General features: G+C 45.2%; 1 protein-coding gene across 1 annotated transcript in view; it reads left to right on the top strand.

Moving 5' to 3' along the window:
• Window positions 1–6960: 6960 nt before the first annotated feature.
• Window positions 6961–17986, top strand: part of Rreb1 (ras responsive element binding protein 1) — a 184195-nt gene continuing 173169 nt past the window's right edge. The window contains exon 1 of the mRNA XM_050142720.1: window positions 6961–7099. The gene's annotated coding sequence lies outside the window, so the exon portion shown is untranslated. The remainder of the gene's footprint in view (window positions 7100–17986) is intronic.

The raw sequence follows: 17986 nt of genomic DNA, 5'->3' as shown, positions 1-17986 counted from the left end.
AAAAAAAAAAAAAAAAAAAAAAAGACATTAGAACTGTGTTTTAGCCAGGTGGTGGTAGCACATGCCTTTAATACCAGCACTTGGGAGGCAGAGGCAGGTGGATCTCTGTGAGTTCAAGACCAACCTGGTCTACAAAGAGAATTTCAGGACAGCTAGGGCTGTTACACAGAGAAATCCTGTCTTGCAAAGCCAAAACAAAGCAAACAAACAAACAACAAAAAAAACAGCTCTGCTTTAAATATAATCACAAACTTATCAACTCTGAAATCAATAATTCCTTTATGTTCTCCAATACAGTCAGTATTCCCTAACTGTCTTTAAAAACAATCAGGTGTGTCTTTTCTTACATTTTTCTGAGTGTGTGTGTGTTATATGCAGTATGTATGAGTGTGTTATATGTAGTATGTGCATGTTATATGTCGTGTGTGTGGGCACTCATGCACATGAGCAAACAGGGACATGTATGTACAGGTACACATGGAGACTAGCAGTCCATGTTGGATGTCTTGTTCAGTCTCTCTCCACCTTATATTTTGAGACAGGATCCCTCACTGATGGCTGGAGCAGCTGGCCAATAACCTTCAGGAATCCACCTGTCTCCGTTTCACCTCTCAATGTTGGGGTTACAGATGCATACTGCATACTCACTGGACCCAGCTTTATTGATTTGTTCTGATTTTGTAGCCCTGACTGGCCTGGAACTCACAGAGACTGGCCTGTCTCTGCCTGCAGTGTTGCCTGTCCTGAATCCATGTGCTGGTGACCCAGTTTCACAGCAAAAACTTTACTAACCAAGCCAGGACTCGCCCCCGCCCCCCACACACCTCCTTTATTGAAACAGCAACTCTCCTGAAGCTCAGCATGTAGACTAGAGCAGCCTAGAACTTGTAGCCACCGTCTTGCTTCTGCCTCCTGAGTGCTAAGATTACAGGCCTGCATCACCTTCCCCAGTATCTATCCTCAGCTGTTAAGGACAGTAGCAGTTTTATTGCTTTCTTTCTCTTTTGTTAAACTTTTTAAAGATTTATTTTATGAGAATGAGTATTTTTGCTTATATGGATGCATGTGAACCACATGCCCGAGGAGGCCAGGAGCAGGCATCAGATCCCCTGGAACTAGAATTAGACAGTTGGGAGATGCCTTGTGGCTGTTTTTAAGGAACTCACAGATCTGACATCCCCTTGCAGTTCCTCTTAGGAATATTTCCTTAAATAAACGTTAGTCATGGGATATTTTATCGTAAATTCAACAGTCCTGGCCAGCCATCGCTGAGATGGGTCTACACTGCTCAGCAGTGAAAATGGGACTACAAGGAACCTTTCCTCATGCCCTCTTTCCAACACAGCTGCTGAGAACTGAGATCGAGGGGCAGGTTGAGGGATCTTTATCCCAATCCTAACTAATCATTATTAAACTATGCAGAGTAACTCTGAGCAAATTCTTCTTCTATGTGTCTGTGCTGAGGCTGGAGAAAGAAGAAGTTAGCCCAAACAACCTCAAAATTTCCTCTGGTTCTTAAGATTCAACGTGTTTGACTTTAATTTTAATTCTTTTTTTTTTTTTTTTAAGTCAGTCTTCTATATCTTAGTGCTCCGCCTCAGCAAATTCAGCCAAGGTGGAATAGAAAAGGGCAAAAACCTAACACAGCTGCATTAAATATGCAGAGACTGTTTTTCTTGTCCTTGTTTTCTAAACAATACGACATAACAGATTTTTACATAACCTTTTTTTTTTTTTTTTTTTTTTTTTTGGTTTTTCGAGACAGGGTTTCTCTGTGGCTTTGGAGCCTGTCCTGGGACTAGCTCTGTAAACCAGGCTGGTCTCGAACTCACAGAGATCCGCTTGCCTCTGCCTCCCGAGTGCTGGGATTAAAGGCGCGTGCCGATGGAGGGGAAGCCCTGGGTTTGATCCCCTGCCTGCATAAATGAGGAGTGGTGACACCAGAACCCTCTAGACACAGGAGGATCAGAACTTCAACATCATCCTGCCCTGCACAGTTTAAAGTAAGTCTGGATTACATGAGACCCTGTCTTGAAATAAACAAGCCAAAACAAACAAAGCATATAGAAACATCTGTGCCAATACTACACCATTTTTTATGTGGATTTGGGGGTATTCAAAGGGAGAGGGCTGGGATCAATCCTCTTTAGGTACTGAGGGATAGATGCAGAAGCAACTGACTGATTATACTATATATCATGGTGGTATTTGAAAAATAAAAAAAAAACATTAGACAGCAGATTATTTGCAATCATAAACCTAGCCAAATCTCAACTTTCCTTCCCTTGAATAAATAGTTAAGCCAACCCAAGCCTCACTGTCTCTCTGAATTGCAATTACTTGTTATGAACACAGTCTTCCCTAATGGACACAAACTTTTAAAGGCTTTCTCATATCTGTCTTTGTAATATCAAAATTCAGTTCCAGGGGGCTAGAGAGATGGCTCCGCCGTTAAGAGCATTGCGTGCTCTTCTAAAGGACCTGAGTTCGATTCCCAGCAACCACATGGTAGCTCAAAATTCAGTTCCACATCTGGAGACTGGTAGGGACTCAGCATATGCCTGCTACATAAATAAGTGTGTGTGTGGGGGTCATAATCTAAGACTACAGATTGTACCTTCTACCTTACAGGAGTAAATGAATTGATGTATGTAAATGCAGACTTTATATTTTATAATTAAAACATAAAATATTATTTGCATGTAAAAACATTCCAAGTAGACCAAGCCTTGCTTCTAATGTTTGGCAAGGGGATGAGTGGTGGGTATTTCTCTTACCTACTCTCAACTTCATCTCTCTTTGTAAAGTGTGTATCCCTTTCTCCATGTTTACCTCCCTTCCCTCCAAAACTGGGAATTAAACCTTGCTCATGCTGGCAAGCACTCCGCCACTGAGCTATACGCCACCCCTCTTTTTGCTTTTTTTATTTTGTTACAGTAGGTAAGGTGTCCAAGTTGTCCAGGAACTTGCTCTACAGCCCAAGTTGGTCTTGAACTTGAGATCCTCCTGCCTCAGATTCCTGGATAACTTAAGTTAAAAGCCTGTGCCGATCAAAGTCGGGCAGTAGCGCATGTCTTTAATCCCAGCACTTGGGAGGAAGAGACAGGCAGATCTCATACTATTCACTCACTACCTTTTTGGGGGAGCAAGAGGGAGTTCAAGACAGGGCTTCTTTGTAGCTTTTGGAGCCTGTCCTGGAACTCACTCTGTATAGACCAGGCTGGCCTCGAACTTACAGATCTGCCTGCCTCTGCCTTCTGAGTGCTGGGTTTAAAGGTATGCGCCACTACCACCCAGCTTCACTATCATTTTAAAATTTGCTTCCAACAATTCTTTGGGGAAATTTTTGGACTTATGGTGTTTCTACTTACAATGTTTTTCTTTGTAATAGTTTAACAGAGCAATACACATTCAGTAGAAACCGTCCTTTGGGGAGGCCCAGTGGCTGAAGGTGCTTGGCACTCTAGCCTAGAGACCTGAGTTCAGTCTCCAAAAACCATGGAAAGGTGGAAGGCAATAATCAACTTCATAAAGTTGTCCTCTGGCATGCAGCATTCGTGACTCCCCCCATGTTATGCACACGCGTGCACACACTCACACACATTAATTGTGTGCACACACAATCAGAATAAAATGTTTTATTTAAAGAAATTGTCCTTTGAGTCAGGATCTTTCCCTCGAGCTGGCAATCTGCAATCTGGTCCTCTCATGGGGGAAAGAACCCAGACCTCATCACACTGTGTTGCTGACGCTCTTTGAATATCTTTTTCTTTTCACATCCCATCATGTGTGCAAAATGACCATCAGTGAGTTCACAGCGCTACTCAGTGCTTTATCATAAGTTAGACTTGGCCTTAGGTGACTTGGCCCAACCCTAGTCTAAGTCTTGGGGTAATAGGTAGGATTGGTGTGTAAAAAGCATCTTTGCAGGGCCGGTAAGATGACTCGTGGGATGAAGATGCCTGCTCTCAAGCCTGAAGATCCGAGTTTGAGTTCGACCCCTGGGACTCACGTGGTAGAGAGGATCAGCTCCTGAGAGCTGGTCCTCAGACCTCCCTGTGCACACCGATGCTCCCGACCACATCTTATGATTTATCAATTTTATTATTTATGTGTATGAATGTTTTACCTGCATGTATGCATATGTACGTCCACCACATGTGTGCCTGGTGTCCTCAGAGGTCAGAAGAGTGTGTCAGATCCCCTAGGGTTAGAGTTACAGATGGTTGGGAGCCAATATTTGGATGCTGGAAATAGAACCCAGGCATTCTGTAAGAGCAACAAGTGCTCCTAACCTCTAAAACAACTCTCCAGCCCTCTCCCGTTTTAAACAGGCAATGAAATAAAGAAAGCATCTTTGAGGCCTGGGCCATGCTTGTCTAGCTTGTTTACAAAACTTGGTTTTTTTTTTTTTTCTGGCTTTTCAAGACAGATTTTTTTTTTTCTATAGCTTTGGAGCCTGTCCTGGAACTCACTTTGTAGACCAGGCTGGTCTCAAACTCACAGAGATCTGCCTGTCTCTGTCTCCCAAGTGCTGGGCTTAAAGGTGTGTGCCACCACTGCCCAGAAATACACCACCACCGCCCAGCAATTTGCAATAGATTTACTGGAAACCAAATCTAAGTAACTCACAGCCATCTGTAATTAGGAGCTTAGTGCCAGCCTTTTTACTTGAATTCAGAAGCTCAAACTCGAGGTTTGGTGTATGCTAGGCAAGCATTGTGCCACAAATCTACACTCTTGGTTCAATAAGCCAGTCAAATGTAAGTAAAACTTTTTTTTCCCTCTCCTTTCCCAACTCAAAATAAGGCAGGAGGCAGTGTAGCATTGCTTATATATTTGAGATACACGAAATTCCCGACCCTCCATAAATATTCACAGCTCTTAACAACACTGATGGAAGCAGAATGGGAACAGTTCCTTGAGTGTTTCTTCAAAAGCTCGTTTCCTTCCTACTTCTTTTATGCAATGACACTAAATTTATTTTTAAATAATTCCTGATGGTGTCATTTTGAAACACAATTTCCCTTCATTATGTTCAAGTCTCGCAGAAGCCCTGAATCAGCAAGCAGTTCCTAAAGAGAGCTGTTAGCCCTAAGTAACAACACATGAGCGTGCACACATTTATCCACGCACACAGACGCATATGCGCACATGTGCACACTTTCATGAACACATACACATGTACGCATACAACCTCGCATGCGCAAACACAAGCAAACAGAGACCTTTCATTTTATTTTAAAATGTGCACATTATAATCTCTTCTGGGTTGCATGCGGCCCCTTCCTGCACGGAACACTGACAGGTCTTGTGATAAAGCTGGTGTAGTTACTGTAAAAACAAATAAACCGGATTTAAACTGTTTAGCTCAGCATTTATCAAACTTCCTTATTTTATGGACCACTAAGAAGGATCACCAGTGAAACTAAAACTTAATGCCAGGATGTCAGCAGACAGGAGACATCAGAGATGCTCAAGTTAAACCTAAGATGTTAAAAGTAGCACATCTGGAATGGATAAAACGTGGTGCAAAGGATCTCAGACACCACCCACCCTGCCAGTATAACTTATGGCCATACTGAGGATCTTCGGGACAACGCTGGGGGACCAGGCTCTGGCTCTAGGCTTTCAAAATTATTTTGGGGGTGGGGGAAGAGTGTAAGTATTTCCTAAACTGAGAAGAGTAAGAGCAAACATACAGGAAGGCGGGGAGATGCTAGTCACCTTCTCACAGTGGAAAATGAATTGGCCTTGCCGAGTTAAAGAGTAATTTCCAGGTACACATCAGAAGGAACTGTCCAGCTGGCCTCAATGAGCATGCAAATCTCTTTAAATTAAGATGGCATGTAATTAAACCATTCAGCTTGTTGACAGGCCTCTCCACGAAGGTAGTTTACTTTCGCTTGAAATGACCCTTTTGCTTCCGAAGATCCCCACACCCAGAGTGACTCAACTTCTTAACACCACCATTAAAATCTCTAGCTTTATGGGCAATAGGCTGAGGCGTGAAGCATCAGTTACTCTACAGTGAGTCAGATCAAGTATGTGAGTGGCAGGGAGGAGGCTTGGAGGCCAAGTTGGCTTCCAGGGCCTGGGTGTGGCTGATAACTCCGGCTCTCAGCGCGCCTTTGCTTGAGTGTGTGGAATTGGTCCAAGCCTTCAGTTTACACCCTTCTTCCACCTGGCTGGACCACCCCACCCACCAGGGGCTGCCTCCCCGGGGGGCCTGACTTTAAGGACTTTGGGTACTATCTCAAGTTGGCCCAGAATTCTCTGCACCCTCAGTGTAGGCCCTTCAGACGCTTTTGATTTCATCTTCCTGGACGCGTCCCCTGGGTTTTTCCAAGCTGTCTGGATTGATGGGACTAGAGGGTGCCTCGTGTTGTCCTCTGAGCCCAGAACACGTACCAGGTGAAGGACGACCTCCGGGTCGGTCACCTTCACAGGAGCCTCCGCCCCACAGACCGGTCTACACCGCCACCTTTTTAGCCTCTAGAAGAGGTGGGCGAGGAGGGCGGTAGAGACGCGGTCGTGTTGAGAAGAACTTGTGCAAGCTGGGCCACGCTTACCCCAAGCTGCATCCGACTGCAAGATGCTGGCTGCAGGGGACCGCCTCGCGCGGCCCTCTCCCTAGTTAGCCACCCGGCACAGTTTCCATGGCTCCGGCGCCATCCTCCCGCCCCCTTCCTCGCGCGGAGCCCAGCAGGAATCGCCTGCTGGGCAGATGAGGGATCGTGCGTTCTCCTCAAGGCCTCGGTGCCTGTAGGTGCGCCCCGTAACGTAACTCGGGCGAAGTTTTGTCATTTCCCTCGCCCCTTTCCCAGTCGTCCGCACTCCCGATCTGTCCCCTACCCTGGCAACGCGCGGCCCCCGGCCGGGCCTGGTGACGCGGGGGAGGGGCGCGCGGCACAGGCAAAGTTGCTGAGTTGCGGTGCACGCTCCGAAGTTGCAGCTGCAACGACTGCTTCCCGCCCCCTTCCTGGACTCCGCCGCCCGGAACGCACACCCACTGGTCACCGCCCGCTACCTGCCCTCTCCCTTGTGGCCCCGGCCGAGACTTGGCAGCATCCCCGCCCCGCGCCCACAAGAAGCCCAGGTTTCCAGCGCAGTCGGGCTGGGGGCGGGCGGCGGGCTCACTCCACCTCCGCGTTCCGCCCGGGGGAGAGGGAGTGGGGGCCAAGGTCCCCTCCACACGCGGGCCCCCGAGCCCTGCCGAGGGAGGGAAGCTGGTTTGCAAACACGAGTCTTTGCCTGGAGGGGCGCGCGCGGGGAGGGGGGGGAGAGTCTCGGCCTGGGGCTGAAGTTGCCAACAGGTGCTCACGAGCTCATGTGACCCGGAGGAAGTACTACACGCGAGAGTAGCCGTGTGTGTGGCGGGGGGGGGGGGGGCTTTCTCAGGGTCCCCAGCAGTGCCAGACACCCGGTGCACCGGCCTGCGGTGGTCCAGGTTCTGTTCGTGGATGACTCCGAGCACTGGCGCCCTCGCGGCCAGCCGGGGAGTAGGAGGAAGGGGAGGGGGAGGGAAGGGATGCGAAAGTGGGTCAGGAATGTGACTGGACGCACCCCCCTCCTCTGGCCGCCCGAGGCAGCCAGCTCCAACCTTGGAAAGCGAGTTATTTGCTGTTGTGGCTCAGCAACATTGTAGGTGGACAGATACCAGGGGATCCAGAGGGATGTGTTTCTCTGTGACCCATTGAGAAGAAAAACTTAGTTGCCTCAGTAACCGGGTTTGGCTTGGATGCGATGATGCACTGAACGTTGTTGGTGAAGGAGCCGGCAGTTGCACTTAGGGGACCAGAATAGAAAGCTGAGGATGGAGGTGCTTTGTTGTGTTTTGTGTTTATTTGTTTGCTTGTTTACCGTCTCAAAGGACATCAATTTACCATGGTTTTTAACAGTGGCTGACTAAGAAGACACACAAGTTTGAAGTTAATACCCCAGAATTGGAAGGAACAGGGGACGGTCACAGTTTGGTATTTAGGGAAGGCATAAGAAACAACCATTAAAAGCCTTTTATTAAAAGGAGAAGGGCAGAGGCGGCCCAGCCCTCTCAAAGCCGAAGAAGCTATTGAGTTCCCTCCTGGGTGCTGGAGCAACTCACGCTCGAGCTCCTGATAAGGAAGGAGGAATTGAGATTTGAAAGTGATGGCCTTTGGGCTTGAAGGCAGAGGAGTCAGGAAAAGAAAAAAGGAAAGGCAGAGGGGCCTGCTGGGGCTGCAAAAGAGAGGCTTAGTGTTATGTTAATTGAGTTTTTAACGCAAACTTTTCTTGAACACTTCCTGGTTTCTGTCCCATTTTTCTTCCATCTGTCGGACCAGTCACATAAGTTGAGAAATCCGAAGTACCCGGTGTTTTCACTCAGAGGTCAACAGGATGCTTGTTTCAGTCACCCTCAGAGTTAGGTAACCAGACTTAGGAATTAATGTAAAGTTCTATTTATTTCCAAAGAAGTCACCTTGGGTCAAGATGAATCTTGCTTTGGAAGAGTATATACTTCAAGGAGTCAACACCTGGGAAACTGGGTTGTGTTTGACACCTGCCTGGGGAGTGAAAGAGGACCAGGAGCCATCCTTGGCTGGATAGCCACTTTAAGGCCACCTTGTCTCAAGGAGCAAAACCAAACAACTGGCAAAATGAACTTATTATGAATTGAATCATATTTCAATGGAGGTTGATTATTTTGTTGTGAAGACTTTTGTACAGAATTAATCTACAAAAAAGAGAAAGATTATTTTTTTTTTCTGAGTGTGGGTTTAAAGTAGCCCTGGTTGGCCTGAAAGTTTCTTTGTAGACCAGGCTAGCTTATGGCTTGCAGCAATCTTTTGCCTCTGCCTTCTAAGTGCTGGAGTTACAGTTTTTCCACCACCACGTCCAGCTCTGATTTTCATTTACATTGATGCTGGAGATTGAACCCAGCAGATCCTAAGCACAGTCCATCATTCAGCCCTTCTTCCAGCCCAAATTATTATTATCCTGGGCCTAGATGACCTTGGCTGTTGTTGCAGGAGTAGAATGGCAATCATGATAGTTATTGGAATAACTGGCTTCTATTCAAGTAAAGGATTATGGATATTTATTCATTTTTTTTTTTTTGAGACAGGGTTTCTCTGTAGCTTTGGAGCCTGTCCTGGAACTAGCTCTTGTAGACCAGGCTGGTCTTGAACTCACAGAGATCCACCTGCCTCTGCCTCCTGAGTGCTGGGATTAAAGGCATGCACCACCACTGCCAGGCAAAATTATGGATTTTCAAAATTGTATTTTATGCATATGAGTGTGTTTGTCTACATGTATGTATGGGTACATGTGTGCCTGGTGCCTGAAGAAATCAGAAGAAGGTGGCAGATGTCCTGGAACTGGGGTAGGGAATGGTTGTGAGTTGACATGTGGTTATACAAGAATTGAACCTGGGTCTTCTGAAGAGTAGCAAGTGTTCTTGACCGTTGAATTGTCTCTCCAGCCCAGTGGACTCTGAAATCTTCATTTCAATGAGAAAATACCGTTATTTTCACTTAGGGTGTTTGCATAAGCTATGGAAGGACTTTATTTAGAATTACACATGGCAGATATTCATATTCTGTAGGAAAATGATAGTTAAAAAAGTTTTCTGGAAACTTGAAGAAAGTTAGCAAACAGAAAGATTTTCTACTCAAGAGATAGTTTGCCTTTGAAAGTTTGGTTCATAGCAGAATAGTTCTCATAAAACCAATAGAAACTTTAAGCAAAATGTAGCCATAAATGTCCTTTTCCCATCTAGCCTTTCTCCAAATTTTACCTTGGAATTTATGATTCTTCTATATAAGATAATCTGCTGTTAGTTACAAGCCAGATTTGGAACAAAAGTTAAATTGAGGAAAAAAATATATGTCAAAAAAAAAAAAAAAGAGTTAGTGCCAGGCAGTGGTGGCACACACCTTCAATCCCAGCACTCGGGAGGCAGAGACAGGTGGATCTTCGAATTCAAGGCCAGCATGGTCTACAGAGTGAGTTCCAGGACAGCCAAAGATACACAGAAAGCCCCTGTCTCGAAAAAGAAAAAGAAACCATCAATGCAAAGTTGGGATATGGCTCAGTGATAGAGTGCTCCTCTGGAATGGGGGAGGGCCTAGGTTTGTTCTCCATTATTAGAGGAAATTTATTTTTTAAAGAAGTTGTCACCAGTACACACCTTTAATCCCAGCTGTTAGGGAACAGGCAAATTTGAGTTTGATACCAGCTTGTTCTACCTAGCAAGTTCCTGGGCAGCCAAAACTACACAGTGTACACAGGGAGACAACTGTCCTGAGGTGGGGGAGAAGTTACCTATTCATTATATCAGATTTTCACATGTGTTGCTGATGTGTTAGAAGCCATATACTCACTGACAGTCCCAAAATATTTTTTAAATGAGCGTGTATTTGAACATATGATCTACGTACATCATGTATGTACAGAACTGTGTTAAGCACTGTGGGAACTACAAACAAGTGCTTGTTCAAATGGGTGTTCAAAAAAAAAAGTCAATCCAATAAGGTCCCGTTGAGGTCAGCTAGGTGACAAATGTGAGTTTAGTTGTCCAGGAATTAAAGCACCAGTAAGCCGGGCAGTGGCAGCGCACACCTTTAATCCCAGCATTCAGGAGGCAGAGACAGGCAGATCTCTGAGAGTTGGAGGCCAGCCAGTCTGCAGAGCAAGTTCCAGGACAGGCTCCAAAGCTACATAGAGAAAGCCTATCTTGAAAAACCAAAAAGAAAAGAAAAGAAAAGAAAAGAAAAGAAAAGAAAAGAAAAGAAAAGAAAAGAAAAGAAGAGAGAGAGAAAGAGAGAGAGAGAGAGAGAGAGAGAGAGAGAGAGAGAAAGAAAGAAAGAAAGAAAGAAAGAAAGAAAGAAAGAAAGAAAGAAAGAAAGAAAGAAAGAAAAGCATCAGTAAACAAAACAGAGAGGAGAAGGTGGGCTCATATACAGAAGTCAGGAGCTGAGAGGTAAAGTGAGAGACTTAAAAACGTTTTTCTTCTGGCTTCTCTTCCTCTAAAATGCTGACAGTGAACTTGCACATTATGTCTGTATAAAAAATTGACTGTTTAGGGTAGGGTTACCGCCAGCCAGTGTGTAAATGATTACCAGTGGGGCCCGGACAAAAACTGTCCCTGACAATTCCAGCATGGCGAGGATGGTGGGGCTGTAAAATGCCTAGCGCCAAGCTCATCTTGTCGGAGGTGACTGGGAAGGGAGAGGACAAAGCACACACCCTAGCTCAGGCCTGGGTGTTCTAGGGTGCTGGGAATGTTCTGGTATGGTAGCTGACAGGTGGCAGCCATCAGGAAGTAGTTCTGAGGAAGGTCTTAAGACTTGGATTGGGCCTTAAATGATGGATGTGATTTTTATAGCCAGAGAGAAGGGCAGTTCTGCTCTAAGCCTGTGAGCCAAAGGCCGGAAGTTGCACAGCACAGGCTCGGAATCTGAATTGACCAGCTTTGCTGGAAGAGATGGATTGGGTATAAAATTTGTCATTTCAGTGATAAGATTAGAGATAGACCAATCAGGGACAAGGAATAGCTCGCTGAACTCGGTATTGAGACTTTATCTGCAGATAATGGGGAATTATGGGAAAACTTTAAGCAGAGAAAATACAGACATACCTCATTTTGTGATTGGTAGATATTGTTATCTATTGAGAATTTGCCCAACCCCAGGTCAAAGAAACCCGTTTTTTCAATAGCTCAAATGATTGTTAGCAGTTTTTAGCAATAAAATAAGATGTACAACCGGGTGGTGGTGGCATATGCCATTAATCCCAGTACTTGGGAGGCAAACGCAGATGGATCTCTATAAGTTCAAGGCCAGCCTGGCCTACAGAGTGAGTTCCAGGACATTTAGGGCTACAAAGAGAAACCTTGTCTCAAAAAAACAAAAACAAAAAAACCCAAAACCAAAATAAACAAAATATGTTCATCATTTTATTTGATATAATGTTACATAGTTAATAGACGCCAACACAATTAAATATAACCCAAATATGCTGAGGGAAACCCACAAAATTCAGATTTTTTTATGTTCACTTCATTGCAGTGGTCTGGAAAGGACCCTGCTACATCACCAAGGTAGGTTGTATGAAATCAAAGTTAGATTTGGAGGTCAGCCTTGGGGTCAGGCTATAGTGAGAGTTTAAGGAACACTATTGCAGGGACCCAAGAGGACAATGAGAATAACTTTGGTTAAAGGAAATGGGAGTGGGGATGTAACTCAGCAGCGGTTGTACTTGCCTAGTATACGCAAAGCCCTAACATGACCAAAAAATAATTTGTGTAAAGATAAAATGGAGGTTGGCTGGAGAGGTGGTTCATTGGTTAAGAGAGCTTGCCGCTTTCAGAGAGCCTGGGTATGGTTTCAGCACCCATGTTGGGCAATTCACAACTCTGTATGATTTCAGCTCCAGGGGATCTGACAGCCTCCTCTGGCCTCCACAGTCGCTCCCATACACGTGCATGCACATATACACACATACATAATAAATTTTAAATGTTAAAAAAGAAAACAACAATACTGTATATAATGTGTGTAAGGGCAGGACTCGGAGGTCAAGGTAACGGATGATGTCCATCTAGACACTCTGAGCGGTAGGAAGATCCGTGCAGGAAGCCCGTGTTCCAAACAAACTGCCAAGTTCATTTTGAGAAACCTGTGTTCAAGGTCATGTCAGAACCTGGGTTTAAGTGATTTAGGGGAATGGGTGAGTCACGGGTGTGTGCTTCACGCACTGGGAGTGATGGTGGGTCCCAGGTGTGACTGAGCACCTGAGTTAGAACCAGCTGGCCAAAGACCAATTTAGTGAGCATTCTCAGTTAAAATGTACCTCCTGTCCAATTTGGAAAATCTCCCTCCTCGTAGACCACAAATTAGTCATTTCTGGGGCTTTCTGGAGAGCCCAAACGATGGCTCAGCACTGTTCTAACCAGAGTGCTTTAGCTCAGTGGCTCCTGACCTGCCTCATCAGATTAAGGCGCCCCACCCTTAGGCACGGCATCAAATCCTCCTGGGGTCACTAGTCCATTCTTTAATAAGCCCTTTAGAACATCCTGGTGCGGATATTCTGGGATAACGTTTGGCTTCACCAGTTTATGGTCCAGCTTGAGACACCCCCAGGCCTCCTGTGGCTCCCCTAAAGCAGACCAAGAAGGTTCTAGTTTTCCACACATTCTTGTCAAACCTGTCCTCTGTTTGCGGATTGGATGGGCAGCCCTTCACAGCCAGTACTCAAAGTTGTTTTTATCCCGGTGACCTGGTGCCTTCCAAATTTAGCCGTGGTCTGGAAGAGAGGATGGATGCCTCAAGTCCTCTGCCCGACGGACGGGGTTGGAAGGAGGTGGCATTTCTGAGCCCTGTGTGGTGGGGAGTGACTCAAACTGTGTACATGGAAGCCGTGGAGCTGATGCAATAACCCGGCTCGGGCAGACCACTTCCTGTACCTTTGGATTCACAGGCCTAGGGTGTGGCGATTGGCAGTCTTAGGAGGTACTCTGGCTGATGTCTTAAGGCAGCTCTGTCATTCTAAGGTGAGGTGAGGCGAGCCACGGGCTGTAAACCCACAAGGTCCCACAGGGTCTACTAACTTAAACACAGATACATCCTCAGAAATTTGGACTGAGATTCCAAAAGGCTGTGGCCATGGATGCAAGAAATACCCACCTGCACGTGTGTTTTATTGTCACAAAAGAAATGTGTGCTTCCTTGAACACCAGGCAGACATTTTGTCACAGCCAACAAACCGATCATTGGTTCTTCATTTTGTTTATAAGCTATCAGGAGAACTGCTCATGTGTCTATAATATGACTTGCCGTAGGAATGAGCGGACTCATGTTTGAGATTGACAGTGACGGTTGTGACAGAAATTTCACCCCACACTCTACCCTGTTCTGTGTATGTAGGGGTTTGCTGTGCACACACGAGGGCTGGAACTTGTGGAGGCTGAGGTATCCGATCCCCCGGAGCTAGAGTTACAGATGGTTATGAAGCAAATCGAACTCTGGTCTTCTGGGAGAGCAGTCCACACTCCTAACCACGAATCCATCCCTGCAGCCCAAGAGTCCATGTTAAAATGTTATTTTCACAATTACTTACTGTCTCCCTGTAGCCATTCATAATGCCCACGAAGCAGATTTGAAGGCCATCACTCCAGCGGGTCAGCTTCAGATCCAAAGTTTTGGGTTTGTGTTTTTCCAAAGGAGAAATGCCCTCCCAGAGCTGTGGTGTCTGGGAACATGTATAGTTTATTTCATGGCCGTCCACTTGAAAGTACTGCTGGACTTATGAAACACGTGGAATAAGCTGATTTTACTCAAAACTGCTTTTTGCTTATCGGCCTTTAAAAGATGTGTTAAAACCAGTTTGGCAGCTTTTTTAATATGACGTGTCAAAAGTCCTAGAGAAGAGAACTTTGAAACAGTATCAATGTTGGAACTAAAGCAGAACGGTTTTAAACAATATTTCTGATGTTCAAGCCTCTGAATTAGGAGAACTCTCTTTGCAGGAAAGTCAAGGTTTCCTGATAAGACTGGATTATCAATATATTATTTGGATAGCATCCAAATCATACATAAGTAATGTAGAGTTTCATCAAGGACTTGGGAGATGGCTGGTGGGGAGGAATACCTGTGTATTCAAATCCTCATCCACCTAGTCCCCTCTGCTTCCAAGTATAGCACAGATGTGGTAGCATCTATTTCTAAATCCTTCTACTATGATAGTGTAGAAATATAGGACTTCAGATGATATTCATTCCTTTGCCGTCTCAGCCTGAAATGGTCTCTTGAATTTCTGATCCTCCTGCCTCTAGCCCCTAAGTGCTAGGATCACAGATGTGAACCACCACACTGGGGACTGAACCCAGGGCTTCCTGCATGGCAGAAAAACACTCTACCAGCTGAGCTATGGAAGGACATAGGCATCAGTAGCCAAAGACTGCTCCTTCAAGGACTCATTTCAGAGTCTCTGTTATCTATTTTATTTTTTGTGGGGCTAGGTCTAAATCCCTGGACCTCAGAGATGCTAGGTAGTCACACTGTCTATGTACCTGGTGGTATGCTAGGTAGTCACACTGTCTATGTACCTGGTGGTATGCTAGGTAGTCACACCGTCTATGTACCTGGTGGTATGCGTTGACCACTTCACACTGCATTTCTAGAATGTTTGTCTTTCTCAGTGCACGATAGTTGTGGGTTTCAACAAGACTGCTGGAGGAAAGGGGCAATCAATTCGTATCATCAAATTGCAGATCCCTAAAAATGCTGAGTTGAGACTATCTTGGGAGTGGAACATGATCTTAAGGTTAGCTTTTGTGTTTTAAATCCAAAGTGGTTGTTGGTTTCTCATTGAACTAGAGAAGTACTCCAACTTTTAAACCCCAAAGTGCAGCCGGGCAGTGGTGGCGCACACCTTGAACCCCAGCACTCAGGAGGCAGGTACAGGTGGATCACTGTGAGTTCGAGGCCAGCCTGGTCTACAAAGCAAGTTCCAGGACAGCCAGAGCAGTTATACAAAGAAACCCTGCCTAGGAAAAACAACAACAACAACAAAAAAAAAAAACACAAAAACCTGTAGCATCTCACACAAAGCTGTTTGTCACAGTGATTGAAAGGAAACCTTAGGAAAGGTGGAGACCTTGTGTTATTCTGCTGCGAAAGTGCATGGCCTCAGCACTGCCCCCCCCCCCTTTGCTCTGCCACTCCCGTGCTCAGCAGAACTGCTGCCCACTCCTGAAATGTCAGCTTAGCCCTCAGACTCTGTGTGTGTCTCACTTTTGATTACTTTGGTCCTCAGCCAGCCTCATATTTGACACTCTGGCCATGGGCAGCGTTGGTGCCACTTGGTCTTGAGCTGTTAATCTTTTTATTGTTTCCTGTCATTTTGACCCGTGATGGATGGATGCTCTTGAGCCTGGGGCAGGGGAGTGATGAAAATGACTTTGAAAATAGATTTGGAAAGGAATAAGTTAAATTGGGTCTTGGGTCTTACTTGAGAACAGAGAAAGATTGAAAAGAGCACACAGTGTGTTTTAGAAGGCTACATGGGCCCTGGCATGGAGGGAGTGAAGGCGCTCCTCAGTGCCTTGCAGAAGTGAAAGGGGGCTTTTCCGGTGTTTTGTCATGGTTGCATAATTCAGATCTCCAGTTCTGTGGTGGGATGGACAGTAAGACCTCCTAGGGTCTCTGTCCAGGTCTATGGAAAGGTTACTGAAAAGGGTCCTTTTCTCTTCGACTTAAAAATAAGATGAGTTTTAAGCCGGGCGATAGTGGTGTACGCCTTTAATCCCAGCACTTGGGAGGCAGAGGCAGGCGGATCTCTGTGAATTCAAGACCAGCCTGGTGTACAGAGCTAGTTCCAGGACAGGCTCCAAAGCCACAGAGAAACCCTGTCTCGAAAAACCAGAAAAAAGAAAAAAGAAAAAAAGATAAGATGAGTTTTGAATCATAGCCTTAAAAATCTTCCCACTATGCCCCCCTACCGCGTAGTCCACTCATGAGGGCTGGCTCTGACTTGTAACATGCAAGAGAGACCCTCTGGCATGTGAGAAGAAAACAGAACATCAACTTGTGGATTTTGCCTTTCCCGCTGGGTTTTTCGAGATAAACTATTCTACTATGATCTTATAGTATCTACAACTCTTTGGAGCATAACTCTTTGCAGCATTAAGTCTGTTGTTGTAGCTAATTAAAGCACAGAAGCCAGTGACATGTTCTGCGTTCATGTGTTTGTAAGTTGCAATCCTGTCTACTATGAACATTTTCTAGTCACCCCCCCCCCCAAACAAAACTCCTGTGTTTGTTAAGTATTAACTCCCTATCATATCTTGCCCAAGACCCTCATAACTTCTGGTCTACTTGCTCTTCCCCGTGCACCTTCTGGATATTTCACAGCAGTGGACCATAGCTGTACTTTTCCTTTCGAGTCTTGCTTTTTCATCTAGCATACTTTTTTTTTTCGAGATTCCTGTCTGCTGTATCCGGGATCAGCACTTCCTTCTTTTTCTAATGGCTGAATGGTATCCTCCCATCCACGCTTAGCACACTTTGTTCGGTCTCCACCTTTCCTAAGGTCTCTTGTGATCACTCAGTTTCACAGTGAGAACAGGCTTGTGTGTTGTGTGTGACCCTTGGCTGATTTGAATGACGATGCTAGAAATACTGGCTTGCAGGCATCCGTGGGATTGTTGAGTCATATAATAAATTTCTTTAACTTTTGGGGGAGCTACCAAGCTGTTGTTCACTGTGGTTGCATTTTACATTCCTTCTAGCAATGCACAGGTTTCTTTATATCTTTGCTAGTATTTGTTATTTTCCATTTTTCAGAACCTAGACATCCAGGCTACATGGTGGTACACACCTTTAATCCCAGCACTCAAGAGACAGAAGCAGACAGATAGATCTCTGAGTTCAAACCAGGTCAGCCTGGGCTCTATGATAAGACCCTGCCTCAAACAAATTCTCACCACCCAATTGAAATTAAAGTGGGATCTCTCTGAGATTTTGATTTCTCTGATGATATCGACCATGTTTCTGGGTTTTGTTTTGTTTTGTTTTTCTCCCAATACTAGGGCTTGCTCCCAGGGCCTTGTGCATGCTAATCACACACTCTACCATCTGAGGTACATGCCCATCTCTTCTTTTCATGCTCTTATTTTCTTTGATGATTATGATGATGATGATAATGATGATGTCTGTGTGTGGTGTGTGTGCATGTGTGTGCAGGCAGGCATGCAGGTGTGAATGTGCAAACCAGAAGACAATTTTACCTGCTGAGACACCTCACCAACCTTATTTCTTATTAGTCACTGGTATAAGTTCCTTCGAATAATGTCTATTAAATTCCTTGTGTTGCCTAATTCTGCATATTTTATAACATATCTTGTAGCATATAGATAAAGATATGGGGATACTTGGCTATATGCAAATGTGGTGTTTTTTTTTTTTTTTTTTTTTTTTTTTTTTTTTTTTTTTTTTTTTTTTTTTTT

The sequence above is a fragment of the Alexandromys fortis genome, unplaced genomic scaffold, assembly GCF_014885135.2.
Source record: "Alexandromys fortis isolate MF-2015 unplaced genomic scaffold, M_Fortis_MF-2015_v1.1 scaffold_5, whole genome shotgun sequence".
Classification (NCBI taxonomy): Eukaryota; Metazoa; Chordata; class Mammalia; order Rodentia; family Cricetidae; genus Alexandromys; species Alexandromys fortis.
The sequence above is the reverse complement of the archived record's forward strand: the minus strand, read 5'-3'. Positions and strand labels throughout refer to the sequence as shown.